The sequence below is a fragment of the Colobus angolensis genome, unplaced genomic scaffold, assembly GCF_000951035.1.
Source record: "Colobus angolensis palliatus isolate OR3802 unplaced genomic scaffold, Cang.pa_1.0 Scaffold121, whole genome shotgun sequence".
Classification (NCBI taxonomy): Eukaryota; Metazoa; Chordata; class Mammalia; order Primates; family Cercopithecidae; genus Colobus; species Colobus angolensis.
The window spans coordinates 9,085,288-9,094,525 of NW_012113253.1; the positions used below are offsets into that span (position 1 = coordinate 9,085,288).

The 9,238-nt window shown below is 38.9% G+C and overlaps 1 pseudogene; it reads left to right on the plus strand.

Annotated features, from left to right (window-relative positions):
• Positions 1-6,768: 6,768 nt before the first annotated feature.
• On the plus strand, positions 6,769-7,213 carry LOC105504362 (annotated as a pseudogene).
• Positions 7,214-9,238: the final 2,025 nt, after the last annotated feature.

Below are 9,238 nucleotides of genomic sequence, written 5' to 3' on the forward strand. Positions count from 1 at the left end.
TTGGTCAAGGCTTGTACTTCCTCTTATACATTGTTGGATTTAATCTGCTGGTATTTTGTTGAAGATTTTTGCATCTATGTTCATGAGAAATATTGGTTTGGTTTTCTTATGATGTCTTTATCTGATTTTGGTATTATAGTAAGGATGGGCTCATGAATAAGTTAGGAAGTATTCCTTTGCTTCTATTTTCTGGAAGAGATTATAGAGAATTGGTATAATTTCTTCCTTAAATGTTTGGTATTACTCACCAGCAAACCCATCTAAGCATAGTGTTTTCCACTTTAGGTTATTAACCATTGTTTCTTCATTGCTGTTTTTAATTTTCTTATTTATTTCCATCTCCCTGCTTACATTTTCTAGCTGCAAGATTAAAAGATTGAAAAAGGTAGAGAAAGGCTTGTTTTTTTGTTTAGTTTTCTATTATGTGTGGTATATATATGGGATCTTCAACTACTGGGACCTGTATCCCTAACACCTTGCATATTATGTGGTACCTAATAGGTTATGACAGTGATTTACTTTAACAATTATTCAGGAAATCTGCTTACCTTTTCCTTGTGTACACAGGGCTAAATTATTATTCAGGCTGTCTAACAGCCAGGTGTTATCAAGTAACTGAGTTTTGAGCACCTGAATGTGGATAGAAGTGATGTAGGCACAGGCCTGGCTCATAAAAGCCTCCCACATGACAGCCTTAGTCTTTCTCCATCACCAAGCAGGATAAAAATGTGCAGAGGACTCCAAGGTCCAAGGAGAGGTTAAGGACAAAAACTAGGAGATTGAGTCTATGAGTCATTGCCTAGAGAAACAACTGCTGATAAGTGACATCCATTAGGATTTTCCACGATGGAGAAATAAACTACTGTTAAACTTACTGAGATTTGGAGGGTTATCTGTCTCAGCAGGAAGTATTATTTTAAACAATTCATATACTAGATATAAGCTGACCTTAATTCAACTTTGTTATTTCAGAAACGTTAAACTTGTAATCAACCAAAGTCTTCTGACTTTATTTCTCCCCTTTTGAGAAGGAAAAAAGAAAAACCATTAATTACCACAATCAATAGAACAGCAAAGTTTTCTGGATTTAAAGTCATACACATTAAGCAGCTGTACAGTGCGCTTCTGACTGGCTTCCTAAAGAGTTACAGCAGGTAAACATTCTTAATATACCCTCAGAGTTAAGTGTAAACAAATATCCAAGTCACATAGATATTATCTCACTATGAAAATTGGGCACAGTATAGTTCATAAGTCTAGTTGGCAAGAAACTAATAATCATGATTGGCTCAAGTTATTTATGTATGTTAGTTTAATATTCTGAATTTACTCATTAACTCAGACATTCTTTGAATGCCCACTATGTGTTATACACCATACCAGTCACTTGGGCATGCCCACATTGAAGGAGCTCAGTTTCATTGGAATCACAGATATAAATGACCTATTAAAATATCATATGATTAACTTTAGGATTATGTAAAAAGTGCTGTGGGACACTGTAAAAAAATCATTTAGAACTATGTGAGAAAATCAGGCAAGGCTTAAGAGAGGAGTTACCAGTTACAGATAACAATGTATTTTTTTCCACTGACCTAAGCCTTTCAAGCAAAATCTGAAAACTGTAATTTTCACTAAAATAAATCATCAATGGAATGACCTAGTTTAAGACCCTTTTGGAAGACAGGAAGAGTCCTAGAAATCTCTACTACCTCAAACAAATCTGAGGGATAGACAAACATACCAATATAACTGAATAAAGAGCCCAAAAAGTAACCCCTTCAAACATGGCATCTTTATATATGACAGAGTAGCATTACAAATCAATGGCAAAGAGTACATATTTCAATAATTGATACTAGAACAATTACTACCTGTATGGAGAAAGATTAAAATTAGATTCCTACCTCAGATGTAGGAAAGAAGTCCAAGTTTTATGAGGCCAAAAACTTATAATTTAGGGATTCCTAAGAAAATTCCAAAATAAATTACTTTTGAAAATTTTATAAAAACACAACCCATGTGAACATTACTTGGGCTTCTCCCAGAGCCTTGGAAAGAGCTTATACAAGTGATGGTAGAGTAAATCTACCTCTGTTCACAACAAACACAAATATAAACTCAAAATGGATTAAAAATTCAATTTTTTTTTAGAGAAATTATAGGACAAAAATTGTTATGCCTCAGAGAGGAAGGATTTCTTAAATAAGGTAAGGCACAAAGACATAAAAAGGACAAACTTTCAAGGAAAAGCTTAGTAAGTTTATACATTAAAATTAAAAAAGCTTGTTCATCAAAGAACATGTCAAAATACAAGCCACAAGCTGGATGAAGATGATGAAATATTCATTATTCAACAAAGAAAAAGAACTCATTTTATAATAAACTACAAATTAATGAACAAATCCAATAGAAAACTGATCAATTCATAGAAGAGGAAACCCAAAAGTGTAATAATCACAAAAAACATGTTCAGCTTCACTAATCAGGGGAATTCAATTTAAAACAATAATGACCTATTCCATACCTATCAGATTGATAATATTTTTAATGTATAATGTTAATGAGTGGTATGATAGGAACCTAGTACACTGTTACTGAGAACAACACAGTAGAGATGAATTAAGCAATATCTAGCAGAGTTGAAGATGCATATGCCCTACGACCCAACAATTCTACTTGTAAGTATTACAGAAACTTGCAGGCCAGGCATAGTGGCTCATACCTGTAATCGCAGTACTTTGGGAGGCCAAGGCAGGCGGATCACCTGAGGTCAGAAGTTCGAGACCAGCCTGGCCAACATATAGTGAAACTCCATGTCTACTAAAATATATATATAAATTAGCCAGGTGTGGTGGTACACACCTGTAGTCCAGCTACGAAGCTGAGGCAGGAGAATTGCTTGAACCCAGGAGGCGGAGGTTGCAGTGAGTGGAGATCACACCAGTGCACTCCAACCTGGGTGACAGAGCAAGACTCTGTCTCAAAAAAAAAAAAAAGAAACTTGCCTGTACGCACAAGGAGATATGTTTTAACACTGTTTTGCAGCATTGTTTGTACCAATTGAGTATTCTTTATCCAAAATGCTTGCGACGAGAAGTGTTTCACATTTCAAATATTTTCAGATTTTGGAATATTTGCATTACACTTAACACTTTAGCATCCCTAATCCAAAAATCTAAAATCCTCCAAAGAACATTTCCTTTGAGGGTCATGCAGGCACTCAAAAACGTTCAGATTTTGGAGCATTTTTGATTTGGGGATCAGGATACTCAACTTGTATTAGTAAAACAATGGAAACAATTGAAATTTCAGTAGGACAGTAGTTAACTGTCATATTCATACAATAGAATATTATACAGTAGTGAAAATGAATGTATGACTTCCAAATATTTTACCTACAGTGAGAAATACATTTCATACCATGACTCAATACATATATGCGTATATATACATCACATACATATATGTATATAGGCATTAAATTGAGTACTTATGATACATTCTATTTTCTGTTCCACTTTTTTCTAAAGCAGTTCATGACCTGCTATATTGATTTTCTGTGCTACTAATGATTTGAAACCTACAGTTTGAAAAAAAGAAAAAAACTGAACAGTTATATATTTATCAACATGAATAAATCTGAAGAAATAACAAGTATAGCATGTTATATAGTATGTGTGTGTGTATATATACACACAAACCTACATATACATGTATATGGCATTCAAGAAATGCTATATATTGTGATACCTACATCTATATAAAGGAATAATTTTTAAAACTTTTATGATAAAGGTAAATGCCAAAGTCAGGATAGTATTGTTATCTCTGAAGAGGAAGACATGGAAAATAAAATGGGAAGGGAATACTGGGTCTTCAACTATATCTGTAATGTTTTCCTTATTTTACAAAAGGAAAAATGTTAATATTTGATAGGTGTTGAGTACCTGGGTGTTATTCATGTTTTATATTTTTTCAAAATACTTGATTATTAAAATTAACTGAAATAATATTTCTCAATCTTATATCACACTTTGAAAAAATCATCTCACTTTTTCCAAAAAGGAATTTACAGGTATTTTATTATCTTAATTATTTAAAGCAAATTTTAAAGGAACATTGCTGGGTGCAGTGGCTCACACCTGTAATCTTAGCACATTGGGAGGCCAAGGCAGGAGGATCACTTGAGACCAGGAGTTGGAGACCAGCCTGGGCGACATAGTGAGATCCCATCTCTTTAAAAGAAAATGTGTGTGTGTGTGTGTGTGTGTGTGTATTTTATTTTTTTAATTGGCCAGGTATGATGGTGTATACCTGTAGTCCTAGCTACTTGGGAGACTGAGGCAAGAGAATCACTTAAGGCCAGAAGATCAAGGCTGCAGTGAGCTATGATTGTGCCACTGCTTTCTAGACAGGGTGACAGAGCAAGACTCTGTCTCTTAAAAAAATAAATAAGGTAAAATAAAAATAAGAGGCCCAGCACAGGGGCCTATGCCAGTAATCATTCCCAACACTTGAGGAGGCCGAGCAGGAAGAATACTTGAGCTGAGGAGTTCAAGACTGGCCTGGGCAAGACAGTAAGACCATCTCTACAAAAAATAAACAAAAAATTAGCTGGGCATTGTGGTGCATGCTTGTAGTTCCAGCTGCTTGGGAGGCTGAGGTGGGAGGATTGCTTGAGCCTGGAAGGTCATGGCTGTAGTAAGCTGAGATCGCACCACTGCACTTCAGCCTGGGTAACACAGTGAGACCCTGTCTCAAAATAAATACAGCCAGGCATGGTGGCTCATGTCTGTAATTCCAGCACTCAGGGAGACCAAGGCGGGCAGATCATTTGAGGCCAGGAGTTCGAGACCAGCCTGACCAACATGGTGAAACCCCATCTCTACTGAAAATACAAAAAAATTAGGCAGGCGTGGTGGCACATGCCTGTAGTCCCAGCTACTCGGGAGGCTGAGGTGGGAGAATCGCTTCAACCTAGGAGGTGGAGGTTGCAGTAAGCCAAGATCATGCTGCTGCATTCCAGCTTGGGTGACAGAGCAAGACTTCATATAAAATAAATAAATAAATAAATTTTTTAAAGTTGTTGTCAAACTTTAGGGTTATCTTAAGTATCTTTTTTTTTTCCAAGACAGGGTCTGACTCTGCCACCCAGACTAGGGTGTGGTGGTACAATCATATAGCTAACTGTAAACTCAAATTCCTGGGCTCGAGTGATCCTCCTGAGCCTCAGCCTCCTGAGTAATTAGGACTACAGGTGTGCATCACCACACCTGGCTAATTTTAAGTGTGTGTGTGTGTGTGTGTGTGTGTATGAAGTGGGGTCTCACTATATTGCCCAGGTTGGTCTTGAACTCCTGGCTTCAAGTGATTCTCCAACCTTGGCCTCCTAAGGTACTAGGAGGCATCAGCCACCACAACTGGCCAATAGAGATCTTTTTGTTCTTCAATTTTGCAATGCAAATTAATAGAGATACTAGGTGTGGTGGACTAAATGGTGACCAAAAAGACATGGCCTAATCCCCAGAACCCATTACTATTGCCGTATATAGTAACAGACTGAATATTACCTTATAAGGCAAAATATGTAGTTAAGAATTTTAAGAGCCAGCATGGTGGCTCACGCCTGTGATCCCAGCATTTTGGGAGGTAGAGGTGGGCAAATCACCTGAGGTCAGGAGTTCAAGACCAGCCTGGGCAACATGGTGAAAGCCCATCTCTACTAAATATACAAAAATTAGCCAGGCATGGTGGCCTGCACCTGTAATCCCAGCGACTCGGGAGGCTGAGGTAGCTTGAACCCAGGAGGCGGAGGTTGCAGTGAGCTGAAATAGTGCCACTGCACTCCAGCCAGGGCAACAGAGTGAGACTCCATCTCAAAAACAAAAAAAAATTTAAGAGGAGCGTTATCCTAGATTGTCCAGGTGAGCTCTAAATCCAGTGACAAGTGTCTTTACAAGAATAAGGCAAAGAAAGAAAGATAGGAGGAAGCAATGCCACCATGACGACACAGACAGGAATGACACTGTTAACAGTCAAGGATGCCAAGAATCACTAGAAACTGGAAGAGGCAAAAACATTCTCCTCTAGAACCTCTAGAGAGACTATAGCCCTCCTGACACCTTGATTTTCTTCTGACCTCCAGCACTGTGAAAGAATAAACTTCTGTTGTTTAAGCCACCCAGTTTACAGTAATTTGTTATAGCAGTCATATTTTAAGAAGAAAACTGGGGGAATAAATTTGGTATAAGGAAATGTTATAGGAAATCTAGGTCCACCTGCCTGATTATGGTAACAAAGGGTGAATACTTTTCTTTCCTAAGTTAGCAACATCAGAAACATCTTTAAAGTCTTTTTCTACATGAATTTCCTTATTGGTTGCAGTGATTTTAAAATATGTCCACAAATTATTTAATTGTACCCCCTTCAAAAGGTGGAGCCTAATTCTCCTCCCTTTGAGTATGGATTATATTTATTGGCTTACTTCTGACAAATACAATGTGGCAGAAGTGACTGTGTGTGACTTCCAAAATTAGGACATAAAAGGCTTTGTGGCTTTCTCCTGGTTCTTTGACTTAGATTATTCGCTCTGGGAAAAGCCAGCTGCCATGTCATAAGGATACTCAAGCTGCACTATGCAATGTCCACATGGCAAAAACTCAGTCCTCCTGCCAACAGGAAGCCCAAGAACTTGGGCTATCTGAGCACAGTCAGCCTTAAGATGACTGTAGTTCGGGGCTGGCCTTCAAGAGTCAGCAACGCAAAATGGCAGCCACCATGGGCTCAGGAGTAAAAGTCCCTCACAATTTCCGACTATTGGAAGAACTCGAAGAAGGCCAGAAAGGAGTAGGAGACGGCACAGTTAGCTGAGGTCTAGAAAATGATGAAGACAGGACACTTACAAGATGGACAGGGATGATAATTGGGCCTCCAAGAACAATTTATGAAAACCAAATATTCAGCCTTAAAATAGAATGTGGACCTAAATACCCACTAGCACCCCCTTTGTAAGATTTGTAACAAAAATTAATATAAATGGAGTTAATAGTTCTAATGGAGTGGTGGACCCACGAGCCATATCAGTGCTAGCAAAATGGCAGAATTCATATAGCATCCAAGTTGTCCTGCAAGAGCTTCAGCGCCTAATGATGTCTAAAGAAAATATGAAACTCCCTCAGCCGCCTGAAGGACAGTGTTACAGCAATTAATCAAAAAGAAAAACTACAGGACCTTCCGCTTCCCCCCGATTCGATTTAAGCAGTCTTCATTTTCCACAGTAGTAAATTTTCTATATACATCGTGTAGACCTCAAAGTACTGGAAAGGAAGCTCCCATTCAAAGGAAATTTATCTTAAGATACTGTAAATGATACTTATTTTTTGTCCATTTGAAATATATAAATTGTGCTATAACAAATCATCCTATCAAGTGTAACCACTGTCCACATAGTTGAATTTCTGGAATCAAGAAATTCTAATTAAATTGATTCCCATCAGAACTGGTGAGGCACATCTGACTCAACTGTGAAAAGAAACATCACACAATCACCTTGCTCATTACATGGCCTGGGGGTCTCTGCCTTCTCCCCTTACCCTCCCACCTCCCACTTCCTTGCAACAACAGCCCTCTAGCTTGGCTTGTTAAAGTGGATGTGAAGGTTTCAGGTTGCAGCCTGCGGGACTACTGCTGGGTGTGTGGGGTGCTTCGCCTGCACCCCTGGTTTCTTTAAGTCTTAAATTATGCCCCTTCCAATCCATCATCCTTTCCCCACACTTCTCCACTCCTGCCTTTGGCAGAAGCATAGATTGTAACCCCTCCACTCCCCTCTGAGATTGGCCTTTGGTAAGGAATTCAGGGCTTTCCCCGTATCTTCTCTCCCCCACCTTTATAGAGGGATGCTGCTTTTTCTTCCCTCCTCCTCAAGTTCCTTTTTGCACCATCACCACTCAGTACCTTCCATGACACTTACTTGCTTTGGCCAGAAGCCATCAGGTAAGGGTAGAAAGTCTCTAACCTCCCTTGTTTAGTTTTGGAACTGTACTTATTCACTCTCCACCAGCCTGGGAAACGAATATTGGGTCCTCAGCCCTGCCATCCTCTGCTGTCATCAGCTGATGCATTGTTTTTAGCTCAGGTTTTGATAAGGTGAAAAGGAAAGTCACCAGGGTTACTCAGACCTGCCAGCTCTCGGAGTCCTTGGTGGTTGAAATTGGAGAAAGACCACAAGAAGACACCTGTAAGCACACATGATCCCTCTGAATTGTTTTACTTTCCTGTAATTGCTTTTGCTTTTAAAAACTGAAGAAGTTTTAAACAGGGCTTTCATTTGGTCATCCTTGCAATACATTGAGGTCTAGTTTGGAATCTAACAACTGGAACAAAAAGAACCTTGAATCTAGTGCATGCCTTGGTTTTGGTGCTGCTGCTGCTTCTCAAGATCCTCAGCAGGGATTAAGAAAGAACCCAGTGTGCACAGCAGATCCCTGAAATTGGCAGGCTTGACCTCCTGGCAAATTGCTGTGTCTTTCCAGTTTCTGTTCAGAGCCACTAAATGCTGAAATGTGGATGCATACTGAAATAAAAGTAATTCATTGTGTAAAAAAATAAAATAAAATAAAATAAAATAAAATAAAATAAATAAAATAAAATAACTCTAGTTCAGGATGACATCTTGACTGCAAACTCATAAGGGACCCTGAGCCAGAACCCCCAGGTAAGCTGCTCCTAAACTCCTGAACCACAGCAGAAATTGTGAGATAATATTTAGTGCTTTAATCTACCAGATTTTGAAGTAATTCCTTTTTTTTTGCTTTTTTTTTTTTTTTTGAGATGGAGTTTCACTCTTCTCACCCAGGCTGGAGTGCAATGGTGTGATCTCGGCTCACTGCAACCTCTGGCTCCCGGTTCAAGAAATTCTCCTGCCTCAGCCTCCTGAGTAGCTGGGATTACAGGTCCCCACCACCATGCCCAGCTAATTTTTGTATTTTTAGTAGAGATGGGGTTTTACCATGTTGGCCAGGCTGGTCTTGAACTCCTGAGCTCAGGTGATCCACCTGCCTTGGCCTCCCAAATTGCTGGGATTATAGGCGTGAGCCACCGCACCTGGCCTTGAGGTAATTCTTAACACAAATAACTAATACACTGATGCACCTTCTAAATAAAATGCCATTTTTGTTCAGGAGGCCTTAGCATAACAAATATCACAATCCTATGAATCTCTAGAAGTTGTCATGTA